Consider the following 20,758-nt stretch of genomic DNA (forward strand, 5'->3'; position numbering starts at 1 on the left):
CCCCTATTTCTTTGTTTTGTGAATGTGTAAAATGAGACGTGATCCAAGAGAGTTCAGTCCAGTCTGAGCTGGGGCTCCATGCGTAGGCGTGTAACGCGGCTGTTCTGCTTAGGCTCTAACCAGTTAGGTCGAAGAGTAAAGTAGCGCAGAGTGTTGTTTTTGTAAATTCATTTCATGTTCCAGTTTTACTCTGTATATATATATATATGTCATGCTGTAAATATATGCTCTACCATCATCACCTTCAAGTACGCCTCCTGGTCTTCTCTACGCCGAACTACATAACAGGAATGGTTTAAGGAACCTTCCGAAAAGGAACGAACGACATAAATTCTACTCCATCCGACTAATCACGAAAGTCCCCAGACGGCCATAGACGTCCGACGGACGTCCTTTTTTGGACCTTCGGACATCCGACGGAAGTCCGGTTATGTTCGATATACGTACAGCGGACGTCCGTCGGACTATCGTTCGTGGATCCGGATCGCGTCCCACGGACGTCCGACGGGCAGCCGGAGGCGGACATTCGGACTTTTCCCGGAACATGCTTGCAGGGCCCGCTATTGGTGTAAAAACTTGCCAATAACATTCGTGTAAAGCTCAGCAAGCATGTGCCATGGAAATTTCAGTCACATACTAGTGCTCAATGCCTTTGTCGTGAGAGTAAAGCAGACAATAGAATATGCAACAGGTTCAAGTTTCCTGTTGTCTGCTTTACTTTCACACACAAAGCACTGAACAGTAGTGTGCAATTAAAACTTCCATCAAAGAGGCACATATGCTAGCTGAGCTTTACACAAATGCACCATTCCTGAAAACATGCTAACCAGCATGCGAGGTTGTAAAAAAAGCATTTTTTTGGCTTTATTGAAAAACTGCATGCATAAATAGTCTACACTAAACAAATATCGATGTTAAGGAATGGCATGGTAAAATGCAGGCCAACTGGAGTATTAAGAATCTGCTTGAATAATTTTTTTTTTAATTATCCTTGGCCGTGACAGCTCTTCCCTTGGGGAGGTGGTGGAGGAAAACGTATTTATTGAAACCTAATATTTCGGAATTAGCGAGGAGATGATCGAGTTCTCTGTGGGCGGCCTCCGCAGGCCGGGATTCCAGGAGCAGTTACTATCCTGTGCATTTGCTCGATCAGCTGTTGCTGGTCTTTCAGGCCTAAGATGGAAAGAGCAGGCTGGGCTCCTCCTGCAATAGAAGGGGAAATGAAATTCAAGTTATCTGTGCTGAACTTTGATTACACATCTCCAAGGGCAACTGCCAGTTTCTCTCAATTGCTTTTTCCAGGTGGCACTGTACGCATGCATCTCCATTCAGAACTGTCACATACTATATAGAAAGGTCATATAACTACAGCAAAACCCATGCAGAATAACAAAAGATACAAACGTAGTTTGACCAGAACCTGGCATTCAGTATTTAATGTTTTTATGTCGTCTTTTTGAACATGCCACTCTGACCAAACATGGCATGTTATGCTTGCTGCTATGCGCCCTCAGCAATGCCCAAGAAATGGAGTGCACATGCAGAGAAACTAAGCATAAAGGATGCTGTATATGAACATAAAGCACAGCCAGAGCATTGCAGTATTACACAGGTACGCATTGGCGGCAGAAACCTGCATTTTGAGCGGTTTAACAGGCAGATTTCTAAAGTCATTGTTCCTGCTCTGAAAAGAAGTGATCAATAATAACATCATTTAAAATTGTTACCTTTTTGTTCTATAAACTGCACATTTCGCTGGTTTCCATGTGCCCTCTACCGAAGACATTCCCTGGGCGTGTCGGGGGTATATCGACATCAACATCTAGGCTACAAGCGTCTAGAAAGCGTCTCCTTAGAGCAGCTGCGACGAAGTAACTTATCTGATAACATGCAAGCTGCTGCAGCAGAATAAAGATAGACATTTGACATGTGGCTAAAGCCCAATGTGGAAGCATAGCCCGCCGCAGTGATTGCGCAGTGTTCATGCTTCTACAAGAGTTAAAAGTAAAGTTAAAAGTAAAGTTATTTGTTTACCCACAGCGCTATATGTGACATTACAATAGCAAGGCTTATAGTCACACAAAACACAAAAAGCTGACAACCACAAGCTCCTGATGTATTACCGGCAGCATGCAGCATGGATGTTAGTTACTGAAATATGGCTGCACAATTCTGGCAACCAGCTGTGCATGTATGTCATGGATTTCTCAACTACGCACAACAAATTACAAAAAAAATAATGGTATTTATAAATGCAGCCAGCTGTTCACAAGAAACACTGTAGCTTATTTATGGGGAAGGTAGTGGGCGCCAAAGAAACTGCCCCTGTAAAGGCGCCTAATTTGCCCCTATGTAATATCGGGGACAAGTGTGTGGAGTACACAAACTGCAATCAAAGCACATAACTTTCACATCGACCAGGAAACTCGGACCATACTTGTCGATGTGAAAGTTGAACATTAGTTCTTTCATGTGTGCAAGAGAAATAAGGTCACAATTCGTTTACATCGCGATTCTAGTCCAAAATCTACACATACTGTCCAGAGACTTTCACCCCTGCAGTATAAGCCACCACTTGGGTAAGAGATTAGTAAAAGAAGTGTATAAAAGACATTAGTGCTGTTGGACAGCCATAGCTATAAAAATGGAATTGACATTGGAGTACTGCCTTAAGGCGGGGCCTAGGGCATTACAAAAGCAAGAGTTAGTGTCCGCTGGTCCTTATTTGAACGAACAAAAAGAGGGGGGGGGGGAAAGAAATCTACCTCAACTACATGTTTTGAGTGCCACCAAGCCGCAGTTAGTATTAAAGATATCACACAGTTTTGTGGAAGATTTGGGAGCGCTTTGCTGCTTTCTTACAGGATTGGACAAAAGAGCTCACCATCTTCAGAAAGGCACGTTATATAGAAATGAAAATAGTGAATTTACTGCATCTGGCCACAACAACTTGCACACGGAGAGGAAGATGAATTGAAAAATTTATACATGAATGTACGTATTTACAACAGGTGAAACAATGACCATGATCTATGCCGAAGAGGAAAGAGATCAAAATTTAGCTCAGAACGAGTTCTCCAGGCTGCGGGGCCGTTTCATTAACTTCGGGACTCCGCCCACATTTCTCATCCCCAATGACAACGAACTCACACATGACTGGCTAACAAACATTTTGGCATGTCTTTCCACTTTCATAAGTTCTTCACCCTCTCCCTAATACAAGCAATGCAAAAGGGACAACAAATTCGTTTCACAACAAACAGAATTTAGAGAATGGACCTCGAAATGATTGGCTCACTAGGTCACATGCCAAACTCTCTCCCCTAGGAAAAAAAAAAAAATTAGAACCCATCAAAACGGTGTCCCACGTGCGCAACCATTGCCCAAAGCTTGCATCCTTGGCGGCTCCTTTTACAGGGCAATTATTGCAATTATTGGCGTCCGAGTCAGCACCATTGCGGACCACATCAGAAGAGCCAACCAACATCCTCCCGCTCCGCATCATACCGTCACTGTTACACACTTGCCCTTTTTCAACGCCGCCATCTCCCACCATTGTTGACATCCAGGGTTGGAATCCTCAACGAGACCCCACTCAGCGCGCCTGCACTGAATAATTGTCACTTTTATGGGCTCCCCAACAAGGAAGCGGGCCTTACACCCTTCAACCTGACAGTGTTTTTTCTTCGAACGATAAGCAGTTCTTCCAAAAGAGGTGCTCGTTTCAAAGCTGTGCTGCCTCCGGGTGATGGGTCCAGTCAGCGTACTAAGGACCCCTTAGTACGCTTAGTACTAAGGACCCCTTAGTTATATACTGTTCGTAAATGAGCCCCCTACATGACACAGCAACGAGAACAAACTGCCTGTACCCGCGTCTTCGAGTGCGACAGCAAAGTCCTCGGAAGAGGGGACTTCTTTCCCTCTCTGCCTACGTTTCCGTTAAGCACTGTAGCAGCTGTAGCTGCCTCTCTGTGCGCGTCTCTCCGCCTCTTGTCCGAGGGCAAGTGGGAGACGCAGCTAGGCATTGAACAGGTGACCCAAAAAGAGCAGACTAATAATGGTGCCTAGCATACCCACCGATCCCTTACAGAAATCATTAAAGAAATGAAAGCAACACATCAGATAACGCTACAATGTTTCTAAGTGCAAAGTCGACAACTCCAAGTCATATAAATATATGTACATCTCCGCACATTAGCTAGACAGAAACAGTGCAGAGTAAACTAATAATTCAGTGTCAAAAACACTATTAAAAGGGGATAAAGGCCATGGGGGGCTGCGATGATTAGTACCGTTTTGCCTTTAAACTACAATAACATACTTGTTGCAAGCTTAAAATCGAAGATTCACACCTGTCCCACCCACAGCAATGGAACACACATCTGACTCAAGTCTGCAGAGAAAGAGCAAGCTAGACTATTGCAGATGCACCCTTGGTTATTTTTCTGGCATTTCTGAGGGTGAAGAATCTGACTTGTCAGTAGCATGTATATGAATAAGAATCCTATGACAGTAAATGCATCAGATTTTCTGGAGTGGCTTTTCTTTGCTGACCACATATTGAGGTGAGCTATAATTTATCCAACTTGGCCTAGGTTTATTCTATGAATAACAAAGCTATAGCAGGTACACAGTCGTCCACTCAGGCTGAACATGCGAGTGCGTGGCAAGCACTTTTTGAGATGCCACTGCATCCATCGCAGCTGCACACCGTAGCGAAGAGGCAGACAGCGTGAAGTACCAGCCTCTAGTCCCTCTACCACCACTGGGGTCCCAAACTAGGGACCCCTTGTTTTTGTCAGGACAGGCCCCCTCAGTGTCAGCTAGTGAGTAACCTCCTGTATTTGTATCTGATGGCAATGTTTTCCACCACCACCCACAATACGCAGCTGCGCATCATAGCAGATGTGAAGCAACAGTTCCTGGTCCTTCTATGCATAAGCCACTTTGCCTTGATGCATGCCTGCGCACCATAGTAAAGAGGCAGACGACATGACGCAGCAGCTCATGGTACCTTTACACATGAGCCCCCCCCACTGTACTTCAATACGCACCATAGCAAATATACAGACTACGCCACACAGCAGCTCCTGGTCCCTCTATGCATAAGCCATTTTGCCTCAATACGCACCTGCGTACCTGAGCGAAGAGGCAGACGTGAAGCTGCAGCTCCTGGGCCCTCCATGCACAAGCCACTTAGCATCAATGCACGGCTGTGCACTGTAGTAAAGAGGCGAAGAACGTTAAGCAGCAGCTCCTGGTCCCTCTACACATCAGCCATTTTGCCTCGATGTGCATCTGCACACCGTAACAAACAGCCAGATGTGACAAAGAAGCTCCTGGTTTCTCTACACATAAACCACCTTGCCTCAATGCACATCTGCACACTGGAGCAAAGAGGCAGATGACGTGAAGCTGGAGCAGCTAGTCCCTCTACGCACAAGCCACTTAGCCTTGATGCATGGCTGTGACGGATGCATTGCTATTTTGCAAACTGCATGCCACACATTCCCATTCAAGCTAAGAGTGGACGACTGTGTAAACGTAAAATACTGGTTATTTACTTCAACGGACAATGACAAAAAGTAACATGGTGGACAATGTAAAAAGAATTTGCTGCATGAAGTTTGTTGAAACCAGTTCTACATCCTACATGTAAACAAGCTAAAACCTTAATGTCGAAGGGATGTCCTGTGTGCTTAAAATCATCACGCTCAAACAACTTCAACACTGACAATCATGATTCAATATTAATAATATAGATAATGATACAATACTCACTTTTAGCCATACCAAAGAAATGAGAATGCAAAGGGATGTTGCTGTTTTTCCCCCGTGGATGACAGTTTTCCATGTTCAAAGTGCTGCTTCCTGTTGGCTTACGAAATCGGCTACAGCAAATGGCATCTGAAAAATTTTTGGAAGCCTCATGCTAGTCTTCAACGAGAAAAGCATTGCCATACAGAAGCAGAACACAAATACTTTTACAACACACTAAAAGCACCAACTGCGGTGCTGTTTTTAGGATGACTAGGTAGAGGTTTTGCTGTAGCAAGCCAAATGTTAGCCTTCAATAAGGAAAGCATTCCCATACAGAAACAGAACACAAAAACTTTTACAACACATTAAAAGCATCAATTGCACAAATGCTTGTAAGATGACCAGGTGCAGGTTTCTGCTATAGCCCACATCATGTGACCAGCGGTTATCAGAAGCCTTGTATGTGAGCATGATGCCCTAGATTCAATTTATGGCTATCACTGTATTAACAAGCATGGGTTTAAAGCTACTTTAATATGATAATCTAAAAACATGGTAAGAGTTTTCAGTGCGAGACATATGCTCAGTATCATGCACTATAAGGTGCTGCATGGCTCTAGTGTAGCTTTGGCATTATCTCGCTGTCAATAATGCAATGAAGTTCTGAGGAGCCTTTGAATATCTGTAAGGACAAAGCAACAACAATTTTGTTTTCATCTCACTTTTGCTCAACTCGTTTTTTTTTTTTTTTTTTTTTTTTTTTTTTGAGGCCGCGGTTTGCATGGCCTCCCAGTATGCCTGTTTTGCATAAAAGAAGGCGTTGCAGGCACCAGAGCTCACAGCCCTAATGTATGGCGGCGGCGGTATGTCAAATTCCTGCCAGAACCGCGCAGAACAACAGGTCAAGAAAAAGACAAGTGCTGACTTTTTTTTTCTCTCATCTCCTTGTCCGGTTCTGCGCGGTTCGGTCCCACATGCATAACCAACATGCGCAAGGTGCTGTCCTGGTTTGTCAAAGCTGAAGGAGAGTACTAAACCTTTAGTTATTTAGTAGCTACAGCCGTTCCTTCTAGAAACTGTAGTTGTCGTAAAGCTCGAGAGAGAAAGATCAGCGGCTGTCCATTAAAAAAAAAAAAAAAAAGAAAGAAAGAAAAAGAGAAAAAAAAAAAAAATCTCGCGACGTTTTCACAAGTGTAGACATGTCGCACGATAGGCTCGAGGAGTGAAAAAGTTTTCTCGTATAGTTTTTACAACTCAGCACGTTGCGCATGGTTAACAAATTAACTCCTTTAAAGCTCGGGCAGGCACTCCTTTATCAGAGACAGAGAAGTTGCGCGGCTTACTGGCGCAGCGTCCAGTAATGCCGAGAAAGATGGCCCTCAGACTTGAGGCTGCACTTTAGTTAGTCGGCGCGGAGCCATCCTGTCAGTATCGCCTAAAACACTCGACCGTTCGGCTGCCCAAAAGCTCACCACTATCGGTGCATCGAAAAGTTCCACTAAAGAAACAAAAGTTCGGTGAAATACTTACTTTGGAATCGGCGGGTGAACAAAGTGTGCCAGCCGCACCAAGCCACAGCAAAAAACAATGCTAGCAGTGCATTACAGCCGTAGGTATTTGTAACTGCGCAGAAAATGCAGAACACGGAAACGTGAAGCCATCTTCCATGACTAAACTTCAACTTGTCAGGTGGATTGGATTGGCTCATTTCAGATTTTTTTGAGGATAGGTTCGGTTTCGTTCTTTTTGAGCTTGCTGCTTGCTGCGTCTGTTCAGCCACTGATTAAAATTTCACCGAAGCATCATGATAGAAAAATGTTTAATGGTCATTTAACTTTTAATAAAAAATTTTTGATAGAAGAATTCAACGATGAAACACGCGGAAAATAAAAAAAAACTGTTTAATGGAAACGCTTTCTATCGCATCGATTCGCTCTGGCATCATATAATGCAGACTTGACGGCATTACTGATTTATGCGCAGTTCAGACGAGCACGACGACTACAAACTATATCATAGCTGTGTAAAAGCAAATCCAGTGGCGGACGTACGGCGGCTGTCCGCTGGGCGAACGGATTCGACCATCCGCTTTCGTACGTACGCCGGAATTCCGGCGGACGTCCGAAATCGGCCGCCGAGTTGCGGCCGAGTTCGGCTGTCCGTCGGACGTCAGTGGCCGTCTGGGTCTGCGCCAGCCGCCTTACGTCATGTTCACACATGCCTCGGTGCTTGTTGGCTATTCTTCTAATCAGTTGTATGGTTTGATATGTCGTGATTGTTAGTTTGGAGATGGTCTCCGTGTTTCGTCCATTGTTCTGTAAGAACATGCCTAGGATGCGTATCTTTTGAAGTTCTGGCACTGGTAGACCATTGACCTCGATGTGTATGGAGGAGTTTTCTTTCTTGTTGCGGTTCGGGGTCGGGTGGAGTAGCAGGAGTTCAGACTTGGCAGAGGAGCACACGAGACCTATAGAGGCTGCTCACTCTACTACCGCGTCCGCACCTGCTTGAAGGGTTTCTTCCATGGTCCCGACATTTTCCACTGTGGCTCATAAGGCAATATTGTCTGCATATAAGGAGTGGGAGAGGTTTGGGATGCGCTCTAGCTTGCGAGCCATGGGGATGAGAGTGATGTTGAAGAGTAGGGGATATAAGACTGACCCCTGGGGTGTCCCTCTGCTGCTCAGAGGAAAGGAGGAGGACTCCAAGGGACCTACAGCGGTCTTGTAGGAAAGCTGCCATGTAGGTATATGTTCGAGTACCGACTCCTAGATTGGATAAGGCGTCCAGTATGGCCATATTTTGGACATTGTCGAACGCCTTGGTGAGGTCTAAGACTAGCAGTGCTCGTGTGCGTTTGCAGTGTCTGGGATGTAGGATTTTTTATGAGACTTGAAGCATTACGTCTTGTGTTGATAGATAGCTTCTGAATCCCAGCACCGTGCGGGGAAAGAGCACTTTTGTTTCCATGTAATGTTGGTGGCTGTTTAGGGTTACGTGCTCGAACAGCTTCTCCAAGCATGAGGTGAGGGAGAATGGCCTAAGGTTTAACTGGTCCAGCGGTTTTCCAGGCTTGGGGATTAAAGTGACCCTCGCGTGGGTCCACTCGGAGGGAAGAGTACCTTCCTTCTGGTGCTTGTTGAAAAGTTCTGTTAGGGCTTGAATTGAGTTCTCGTCCAGGTTTCGTAGCGTTTTGTTTGGGATCCTGTCTGCTCCTGGCGCAGACGTGGTGCGAAGTTCGAACATAGTTGCTCTAACCTCCCACGTTATGTCCGTGTCGAGCTCAGGGTTTTCTGTGCCCGAGTAAGAAGGTAGGGGTAATTTGGGAGTGGTTGTGAGGTACCTGTCTTTGAAATTGTGGATTAGGGCATTATCATCTATACCTATTCTGTGAATGAGGCGCGTTACATCACGCTGATGAATGTTTTTCGTTTTTGGGGTTCTAATAGGCAGTGTAGAAATTTGCATGTGTATTTCAGGCCCAGGTTGTCCTCCATGCGGTTGCAGATCTGTCCCCACTGTTGACGGGTTAGTTGTGCCGCGTGTCTCTATCTCCTTGGTCAAGGCTGATTTCCTTAACTGAGTGATCTGTTGTGTTTGTTTCGAAGCCATCGTTTTTGCAGGCTGAAGTGAGCCTCCCACATATGAAGGAGTCTGCTGTCGACCGCGTCCGATTCCCGATTGCTCGGGATCTCGGATGTCGCTGCATCAACGTCCTCTGTGAGTTCTGCCACCCATCTCGCAAGGTGTTTGATTTGGGCGGGGGCGTCGTTCCGGAGGTTCCGAAACTTGTCCCAGTCTGTGATCTTCAGCTTTTTTTTCAAGAAGGGGCCCAGGTAGCGCAGCTAATCGGCCCGATATTGGAAATGTGCTGCCAAAACACGGCCCAAGGGCGGCACATTGTTGCCAGTATATTTCTGATATTGGTCATGCCATACTATAAGCTGGTTACAACGGGCCAGGTATGCCATTGCTTGCTGACATTGGTACTATGTCTGGAAACCAGTGATAAACATTGTCCTGCTATACGTGTGGCTCGCCAATTTTTCGCATATGCTGGTGTGAGCTTGGCAACATCGTCCACCAGATCGATCAATCTTCCAACAATTCATATATGTTCGTGTGCGTTGGCAAATATTGTTCGCTCGTTTAGATTGGAATGCGAACATTTAACATACGTCCGTGTACGTTTGCAAATATTGTTCACTCATTTAAATATGACTGCCAACATCTGATATACGTTCATGTATGCTGGCAAATATTGTTCGCTCATGGCGATCAAGCTGCTGCCAAAACATGAGGTACTACATTTTGCCAAATATTGATCAGCATTACCTGGTTATTTAGCCAGACTGCTAGCGAGCGTACGTCAACATTTTCCCCCAATGTCAGCATCTCACGTATTTTGGCATGCACTTCTTGACAACACTGTTCCGTTGGGTTAAGATATAGCTTTTAAGAATGAGACCTTTCTCTATGATCCTCGGTGTTTCACATTAGTATTTACAGCTTTCAGGTAAGCAATAAGCAGCACATTGAACTTGCTCGTGTGTGTAGGTTATGAGACGAGGTGTACACAAATTGCAGAAATAATTCTGCCTTATCTGATAGCGGTTCATGAACATTCAGACTACGTTAGCTACCGGACATTGTTATATTATAAAACTAGATGCTGTCGCATCTCTAGGCTACTCCATTCGATAGACATACACCCCGAACTTTACCATTATATTCGTGCGAATACGCACGCAAGGCAGAGACAGGCCATGAAAAAACATCCTTGACGTGGTTAGCTTTTGATCCGAACGTCTCTTCCAGTTCGGCATCCAAAAGCGAGAGATAGAGACATGCCTAGTATGCCAATGGCACATGGAGTGTCGTGAAACGCCTCGCCGCAGCTGAAGTCGTTTAGGCGGCCATCGTGACGTCTACGCATGAATACGATAACTGAAATTGAATATTTTTTTATTATATAGAGCTGAATCTCTGGTAACACACGCGCTCTAGAAATGTTCTACAAATTGGAGCTGCCTAAAAATGTGGCCGTTTACAAGTTGACAAACTAATAATATAAGAGGCTAAATATTTTGTTACTACATCGTATTTAAATAGGGGGCTGATAACAGTAACTAGTTTGTTTTTTTCTGTCCGCCTGTCCGCATAGCGTACTTGCGAAACAGCTTTGATGTACTTGTGAGTATGTATTGTTAAAAATCTGCAAACTGTGTAGATGGGCCAAGCCAAACTGTTTTACTGATCGATTTCTATATTTGTCCATGCCGACAAATCACTGCAGTAGTTCATTTGACGACGCACTTTACAAGAATGGCGCTGGACTACACACAGTAAAAATAACACAATGAACATAGTTTAAAACAGAAGGAAAGATGAAAATGGGAAACCTGCATTAATTAAGATTGAGACAAGCATCATTGCACACAATCGAAAATGTGTGACAGCACATCAGGTAGAAAATATCGCTATATCCGTGCTTTATCTAGAAAGAGAACACGTTGGCATGATTAGCGCGGCCAGTTCCTATCGAACTAGCTCACACGTGACTTCACTCTGATGAAATTTACCAGTGTGGCACTTCAGTTGCATCTCATAAAGAGAAGCGATGCCCGGGTTTTCTCTGGGTACATTTGGCTGTGCGCTATCCCTCTTTTCTTTTTTCTTTAGCTTGCAAGAAAGGCAGACGAGTTGCAAAACCTACAAGTTAGCTTCCCTGTGAGGCAGGAATTCCTGCACAATGGCGGCATAGACTTACTTTGGAATAATAGTTGGGAGCAGCGCTGACACAGCGACTGGCGGCAGAGTAACTCCCGCACCCCTTGCCCATTCGTCACAGCATTCCGCACGTGGGTCGCCAATTCTAAAACTCCTTTCCTCACCCAGTGTGGCAGTGCTCTCCCTTCCTTTATGCCCGCGTCAAGAATGTCCCAAAAAACCTGTTCTCGCACAATGGCCTGTGCGACGGGGACTGCATCCGAAGCTGCGTGGACTGTAGTAGATGCATGCACTGGACCTAACTATTGCCGCGGAGTCAGGTTCTGCCGCCATTGTGCATGAACTTCTGCCTCACAGGGAAGCTGACTTGTAGGTTTTCCAACTCGTCTAGCCCAGGTATATTCATATACCTGGGCTAGACACCTTATCAAAATACAGCAAATGCGTTTCTATTCATAGGCATTTTTTATTTATTGCTCACTGCTTTAGCCAAGAGCGCAGATAACAATAAGCCCATTCACGAGAATTGTGTGAGAATTTTATTCTCGTTACTCGTTAGCAGATAGATGTATGTATAATGAAAAGACAAAGTACACTACCCAGTTCCCTAGTCCATTCCTCACAAGTTCCCGGAAGTTATATCTAAGCGGATTTTTTTTTCCCAATCCTTTTTATTTAAGCCTCACAAGTTCGCGAAAGTTATATCTGAACGCAAATATTTTTAAGTTAACTGAATGCGCTCTGCAGCTGTAACATAACGATGTTTTTATTCACAAGCACAGTTGAACCAAGAAGGTTGCCCGGTTCCAGGCGTACTGTGCGGGTCATCTCCAGCAGAAGATATCCGCCAAGACTCATGCACTTGAAAGCGACACTAAAATTTTGTCCTCATGCACTTGAAAGCGACACTAAAATTTTGTCGCGAATTCTTAGAAAGGACTGGGTGCAAACAATGCACTCGCCTCCAACACCCGATGGCCAACTCCTTCTTCTCTGCACCTCCCCCCCCCCTCATCTATGCTTCCTCTCACAAGACATCTGCAGCATTGTGAAAGAGCAGCCCTTTCAACTGGGTTCCTAATGCCTCTCGCTCATGGGCACTACAATAGAGAATTGTGCTCCTGCTGTCACCTCCGCCGATTTGGGGGGCGAGAGGTGCGTAGGAGCACAATTGCTTATTGTAGTGCGCTTGATCCTGTTTGGACCGGGTGCCTCTACCTTTCGCAGTGCTACAAACATCTTGTGAGAGGAAGTGTAACCTCAAGTTGTTCTATGTTGAAGCAATGAAGACACCTGACAGCAGTACTGACTCCACGAAACCCCCTGCTTTGTCCAGGTTCGACGATTTACTGACCCTTGCTGCATTCTTTGCTCCTTTCACCCCTCTCATCCTCTACGCTGCGCGTCTACCCTGCGCGCTCCCTCTGTGCCCCGCGCCAGCACTCGTGCACGCCACGGCCGACTTGAAAAATGGACGGTGGAACACAGATGTGCCTTTTCGGCACAGGACTGCTTTCTGAGCGCAAACACATTTTTGCATTCCATGAATGCGCTTATCAGCACTAGCTGCCAAATGAGTCAGTATAATTTCTAGTTTCATTTTAAAAGTTGTATTTTGTACGCACATTCGTGGCCTAAAGTTTTGCGAGCTGCAGAATGCAAAACAAAAATAATAATTTATTGCTGCTTAGTCTCCAAGGGTACCCGAAAGTTCGCGTATTATTTCAGCACATGAAACTCTTATTTCTAATTATTTAGTTCTGCTTTTCATCAAGCACCTTGCGTGATTTGAACAGGTTTTGGTTTTAGTTTCTGAGCCTATCTTTTGTTTTGTTTTTTTGCATGTATGCGTAGATATGCTCCTAAGCTAAAACAGCTGAAATTTTCCCAGGGAAGGTGGTCATATATAATTTCTTCTACTAAATTTTCGTGCTCCACGCTCTTGTACATAGTGCCTGAGGGGCCGTATACAAAAGCAAGCGATACCTAAGTTAACATGGAGCAGTTTTTCTTTTTTACGCCAGTACCGTACAGGTCATCGCTAATGATGGTTGACAGAATTGCCTTTCGCTCAGCCTCAGCCTACTTATCTTCGGAGTATTTCCCAAAACTAGGGCTCCATTCGCTGTACACAATTGTACTTTTTGTTGTATCAATTATTTGTTGTAAAAATGCGCAGATGTTACTGGCTGGTCATTATGATTTTCTGGAATAAAATGCTGTAGTGTGGCGAGAACTTCCCAGCCTCAAGGCTGTTCTGTACGACCTTTGTTTTCACGTCTGCTTTGCAAAAGAAAATTACTGTTACTATTCTAATCAGACGCGGAGCGTACAAATACGCGGTGACGTGTTACTGCTTCGCACTCTTGATCAATCGGTATTTGTTGTACATATAGAATGCTGTCAACTCCCACATTTTTTATGGCCAGAAATATTTAGATTGATCCGTTTCTGCACGAAGGTTTCATTTCGTTTTGCTTGCAATGCCCTTCTGATCCTACATTCTGCTTTCAGGGTCAGCACCATTTCCTGTTATACTCTCCATCCCTTCTACGACTGCAATATAATACCTAGAGTATCATCAGCACCGATGCCGTAATGAAGCATGGAGAAGAAAGAAAACAAGCTTTTAGGCACTTGGAAGCTGTGTGGAGCGGTAGCAGGTGATGCCTTATGTAAGCTAGTTATACTTCACTACAGCTTATAACAGTACTACTTTTTTTATTGGCCAGCGCTTAGTACCTTCCATTATCCCCCTTTTCTCTTCTTTAACGCGGTGTGGAATGCCTCTTAGCAGTCAAGCTGTCCCAGTGTATCTCTTTTCCATGAAATTACACAATAATTATTCCTCCATGGACCTCCTCACGTGTTTTTTTTTTTTTTTTGCTGTAAATTTCGTTGCTGCACACGAACTTTGTCATGCGCCTGAAAGAAATTACGTCCTGCATTCTGTTCCCGCTAATCGTCTACGGTTGCGCGACGTTCGATATTGCTCGGCCTCGAGCCGAACAGCGCTCCGCTTTTTGCATTAACGGAAATAAAGCAGGAATGCAACCTGCCGCATTTTTTTTTTCTTAATTTGCACGCGCATGACTTTCATATGCAGTATAAGACGCCTTTGTTTTTTTTTGCAGGAAAACAGTTTTCCTTGATGCTTACTGTACTACGAACTTCCCATATTTCGATCATTGTTTCCTTGCAGTGTTGGCTTAGGCCACAACGCAAAACAAAATCCCCGGTAGTGTGACTATAAACTTAGAAACTTCGCTGCAAAAGAAAACGAATAAGCATATATTACCCGTCCTGCAATGTTGTGACAGGTGCTGCTGATATCTCCCTGACGGAGCTGCGACACACGATAACTGCGCGTGGGGAGCAGCGCTAACAGTATATTTGTTTGATTTTCTCTGTTTCCGCAGATTCCATATCTATTACAAGGACGACATCGACATCGCTGAAATACAGGTGTTCATCATGAGATGGTTTCCCAGAGCAATCGACCGTGGGAAAAGCTGAAGGAGACACCTGGTTGAGTTTTCTCAGACGGCATCTGGAACTGCCCACCATTAGCCTCTTGCCCTGCACTCCATACGGAAACTCGCCACTCACCAACCACCTGAACACCTAAATACAGATGCTGATACTGGGCCTTCCAGTGAGTTCCAACAAGCCTCTGGGACACATGCGCGCTCTTTTATTACTAAATAAAGAAATCTCATTCACAATACATATTTCTGGTTTTGCTTCAATGCATTTTTTTTTCCAATGAGTTGCACAAACATCTCGATGCATGTGAATGACTGCAAGCAACGGATTGGCAAAAAAACATGAAACCAACATATAAATCTGGATATACTAACATTATGAAAGCCGGTTTGAAGGCTTGGCTTACAAATATTGCAGTGCCAATGAATTTGAGAGGATGAAAATATTTAGAAGCCTGTGAAGAACATCCAATGGCAAATATGACGATGGCCGACAAATACGGTAGGGTTGCCAATAAAAACAGCCAATCAATAAGAATACGTGAAACTTCACTTGAACGAACTTCCAGGGACCTTAGGAAAATGTTTGTTAAAGTGAAAGTTCGCTGAACCGAAATTTTGCAGCACTTTTGAACTTAGGACTGCAGTGGTCTTGGCCTCAGTCACTGTGTGCAAGCTCCCGTGAACCTCGTCAGGCGCAGCGATCTGCTGGGCAGCAGAGGCATTCATTTCCTCCAACCAGATCATTCCTTCCGCAGATCACAATTAACCAGCATGTATACGTACGCCTTTCTTGGAGCTAAGAAGCTTTGTAGGGCTGAAGTTGTGGCTATGGGTGGCTATGACTGTCGATCCAATTAAGCATGCAAAGATAACTGTGATTCCACTGGATACAAGCAGTCAGTTGAGCTTAGAGCCAAATGACGGCCAGCTTTCGTCACGCGCTAATAAAATATGTTTCTCGAAATATTCAGTAAAAAGTGCACGTTGTTCTGGTTGAAATACTCAGTATGACGTGGGAAACACAGGATGACGTTATAGAAAATGTTCGTAGAACTGAAATGAACAATTGAATTTCGTTAAAATGAAGGGCGTTTGCATAGCATTTAATGGAGCTTCGGCGGGGGAAATTAATAAAGTTCGTACAACTGAATACTTCGTTTAAGTGAAGTTCGTTCAAGTGGTATTTTACTCCATATATAAATATTGGTTTGAAACTGGAAAACCAGCATCATAGGTATGCCGGCTTTTTCAATGGCTAAATATTGGTCCTACATCAGTTTTTAGCCCGTTTATATATTGGCTCGGGTTGCATTTGGGCCGAATGCCAATAAAGGTACGACGTTTGTGCCAATTTTTTCCAATGCTGTGCCGGTATTGGTCCGATGCTGTTTAGTGAAAGTAGCGAAAGTGTGGTTTGAATTATATAGTGGTCGCTGCCTAGGGAGGTCAGCTTGTTCGACCATTGACATTGTGTGATATTCTTTGTGAATGTGAGATCGGGGGTACGGTGTGACCGATGCGCATATGTTGTTGCGGATTATTGACTAGGGTGAGTCCCTCGTTCTGAATTAGTGTCCAGAGTTGTGCCCCTTTCCTGCAGTTCTATTTGTACCCCCAGCTAACGTGTCTGGCATTAAAGTCACCATGGACCCAAGCATCGCAGGGTGGCGCTGCGGGCGTTAGTGAACAGCGCCCTCTCCGGTCAATGCCATGTAATTGGTCTGGCAGAGTGAATAGCCCGCCTGTAGACTTTCGTGTCTTTGCGGCTTCTGCATGCGGAAGCAACTCGCTTTGCGCGCGCTCGCGTTCTTTGTCGCTCGCATTGTTGAAAGCTGCTTGCGCGCGCGCCCGCCCTGACCGCAGTCTACTCGCTTTGCGCGCGCTTTTGGCGCGCTTGGATTTCCGTGCTGAAAGTTGTCTTGCGCGCGCGTGCGCGCTCCTGCTTCTTCTTTTCAAACTCGCGCTTGGACGAAGTGGTGTTTTAAGCGAGTGTATAGCAATTTACACGCTTCGATGTGGTTTTATGAAAATAGCCGATTGCGGTGGCTATTTCGCAGCGCAAATGTCAAAAAGGGAGAGCTGTTAGTCAGGCATGTGCATTCTGTTGAGCAGATTGTAGAAGACAACGCTCTTATCGTGAAGACTAAGTTTGTTTCGCAGGTCAGCGATCACATCGTGTACGACGTTGGACTTGAGGCCTTTCATTTTTTTGTACCCATTTCATTAAGGCCCAGATTTGTAAGGCGCATGCAACCATTCGATGCGCTGTTTGCTTTAATTTCTGAAGAGCTTGCAGATGTAATCTAGTTGGTGCTTATGAACTTATTAAAAGATACGTGGGTTCGTTAGTATCTTAGGCGCGCTTTTCGATATATGCCGAAATGTTAATTTTGATGCCGATTGTCGTGCAATTGCATACTCAGAACATTTTATACGTAGCTTCCACCTGTATAGAATGTGAATTCACATGTATATGAAGAAACATCAACCCTTCTGCTGCAAGCGAGAAATTTTCGCGTTAATTTTCGTGAATCGCATTCAGCTCCTAATAACTGGTCCCGCAATTGATCGAGTAATTTCAATTCTATAGAGTAAATGAGACAGTTGTGGACAATATCTAGAAAAACTACTTTTCGCTGCGTGGTTAATATTTCCTTGTTCCTATAGCTATTATACTGGTATATAAGTTTTATTCAGTCACTCGCCCCGCCGCGGTGGCTCATGCGTTAGGAACCGCTGGTCATGGCGACGCGAGTTTGATCTCGGCCGCCGCTCGCTGTAGAAATTATAACTATTCCCAAACCTGGGAAGAAGCTAAGCCTGGACAACTTACGCCCTATCTCGCTTACATCTTGCATAGGAAAATGGCTCGAAAGAATCATCAATAGCCGACTCACAGACTACCTGGAAGACTAAAATCTACTGCCAAACTCGATGTTCGGCTTCAGGTAGCATCTGTCAACACAGGACGTAAGGCTGCAAATCAATCACGACATCTTGGACAGAATATCAGCCAAAAACGAAGGTATCCTCCTCGCGGTGGACCTAAAAGATGCCTTTGACAACATCAGCCACAAAGCAATTCTCGATAGCATATCGGAAACCGGGTGCGGGGAGAGAACGTACAGTTACGTCCGGGACTTTCTCAGCATCCGGACAGCAACGATAAGTGTCGGCAGTATAAGGACCAACGAAAGAGAAACTGCCGGGAAAGGAACCCCGCAGGGATCTATCATCTCGCCCCTTCTGTTTAATCTGGCCATGGTGCCGATAGCGAGGAAATTGGAAAGCATACCTGGAATTCGTCACGCACTCTACGCCTACGACATTACGGCGTGTACGAAGACAGGATCAGCGGGAGAAAAGGAAGACAAATTGCAAAGAGCCCTGGATGGCATTGAAGAAATTGCAAGAAGAAACGGCATGCAATGCGCCCCTGAAAAAACCGAGTTCATTAGAATTCACAAGAAAAACTTCAAGGCAGAGCCGATTCAAATCTGACTTCAAAACCAAGAAATCAGAGAAGTAAAAACCTTGAGGATACTAGGTATGTGGCTACAGAGCCACGGGGAAAGAACGCACACAATCAAGCTACTAACTCGGGCAGCCAGTCAGGTCTGCAGCATGATTCGAAGAATAGAAAACAGGAACGGAGGGTTAAAGGAGTAGAACGCGATCAGAATAGTAACGGCAACGATAGTCCCCCGCTGGACCACAACGTCACCAGAACGGAATCCCAGAAAATTGATGCGCAGTTTCGGAAAGCTTATAAACTAGCACTCGGATTACCAAGTCATGCATCCAACGAGGCTGTTATGGCAATGGGAATCTCGGCCACCTACGAAGAGCACAAAGAAGCAAAGGAGCTTCAGTGTCATGCTTTCTAAAGAAGAAACAATCTGCGTCTGAGCATGAGTTGCGAGGCAGCATCCTTGTTCTCTTTTGTTAGTTTTGCTCCTTACGTCGTGGGTTAGAAATGAACCAAACGACCCGTCTCTGTTATGTGACATGTTTCTTTGCAGCTAGCATGGACATGCCCTGAAAAGCGCCAGCTTGCGATTTCCAGTGCCAATTGTACCTGCAAGGCAGGAATTCAGGGGCGCTCCAAGCATGCTGCTGCGGTGTGCTGTTTCATGAACTCCCATGCAGATGAGTCCTGCACAAGTCAGGTACAAGAATGGGGCAAACCCAGCGGCAAAAATCCAAAGCCCTCTTTAGAGAGCGTAGTGGACTTGTTGCCTACTGAGTTTGTGAAGCGTTTTTTTTTCTAATATTTGTTTTTCTTCTCTTATAACCACATCTGTGTAGGGCTGCTCACAAATATATTTCGGATAGACAGCATTATATGATTGATCTTTGAGCTTTTATTAGCTTGAATAAACAACCCATCAGATGTTCCGAACATGCTTTTATTTGTCGATGCACAGTGTCATATCCTTATTCCTCGCTTTTAAAGAACAGGTCAGGAAACCACTTGCGCACGCTGTCACGAAGACCACATCGGGAATGAAGCGGCAAATGCTGCGGCTACTGCGAGGGAAGAGCCGCAAACGTCCCAAATTAAAAAGAAAAATACGAGGCCAACGGAAGAAGCGGGACAAAGCAGTCACAGCCAGAGGAAGAAATGGCCGGCGAGAGCAAAGCGGACGATCGTCATTCGAGATCGAGCTCCGTCAAAGCGCCTGCAAATCTGGCAGCTTGGAGAGAAATACCAACAAAAGACGAAGCCAGCGCAGAGTTCATGCGCCGCGGCGCCGGCGATGACGAACCCAATGTAGCCGTTCCGTAAACGAGATCGAGAAATACGACTTTAATTAACACACATAAAATCAGTTCTTGAGCGTCTGCGCCAATCTCCTCATGCGTAGTGTGGACACAGGCCCATTTTAAGTAACCGCTGTGCCACGCTACCACACGCAATAAATCCAGCCATGTTTTAAACTCCGCTGGAGGCACCTGTGACCTGTTTGCACGCCTGCGAAGCCACGGCGGCGGGCCGACGCAAGCACTCAAAAAGAGAAGTAACGCGAGCGACGCGAGCAGCACGAAGCCGCCAAAACACATTCGGTCAAGCAGTGACTTTAGGTCAAGAGCCGCATCAGCGCCGCGCCAGACCAATGCTTCAAAATTTTGCCGCTTGCGGAGGAGCGCGCTGCAGTCGCGCAGCCAAACTTGAGGTTGGGTTTAGCGCTGATATGGAGCGCTTTGCGTATGGCTGCGAGGAGGGGGGCTGCTTTACCTTTCGGGCTGCTGTATGTGTTGAGGATGTATAGGCTAGTGCTATTTCTAGTTTTTGGAAGGAGCTCTATTAGGGGACAATATATGTCTTCAACCTCTAGCGGGTGATCTGTAGCTGTGTATGCTCTGTGAACTAGGGTTGCTACCCTTTGTGTGGGTCTGTTCGTTGGCATGTGGGGAGTGTAACTGACTATAGAGAAGCTTCAGACCCCTGTAGTGCGATAACTGTAGGGACTTCTGTGTCGGAGAGAGATTGAATGTGGAGTTGCAGATTGCTTCGATTGGAGCGATATCCTCTACAATTCCACTGCCACACTCTAAATTCTTTGTAGTTCGCTGCCATCATTAGCAGCTCTGGGGTAGATTTGGTCGAATTTTATTAGTATGGGGGGAAACATTTGATCTATTTTGCTTTGCAGCTGAGCAGCGGTGGCGTCGTGGGCGCTAGATCTCTGATCGAGCGTCGCCATTCTTTTGTTAAGTTTGCTAGCCTATGTGTTCATGTCTTTGGCCATGGCTTCGAATTTCTTTTCCATTTTCTG

General features: G+C 45.3%; 1 long non-coding RNA gene across 1 annotated transcript; it reads right to left on the reverse strand.

The window, feature by feature from the left end:
- Window positions 1-414: 414 nt before the first annotated feature.
- Window positions 415-7,447, reverse strand: LOC146188244 (uncharacterized). The gene is made up of 3 exons (XR_014707493.1): window positions 7,291-7,447; window positions 5,782-5,907; window positions 415-1,203 (listed from the first exon to the last, which is right to left on the reverse strand). It is a non-coding gene; the product is annotated as an uncharacterized LOC146188244 (long non-coding RNA).
- Between the last annotated feature and the right edge of the window lie 13,311 nt (window positions 7,448-20,758).

The sequence above is a fragment of the Amblyomma maculatum genome, chromosome 5 (assembly GCF_055883805.1).
Source record: "Amblyomma maculatum isolate TAMU_Amacu chromosome 5, ASM5588380v1, whole genome shotgun sequence".
In the NCBI taxonomy this organism is placed as follows: Eukaryota; Metazoa; Arthropoda; class Arachnida; order Ixodida; family Ixodidae; genus Amblyomma; species Amblyomma maculatum.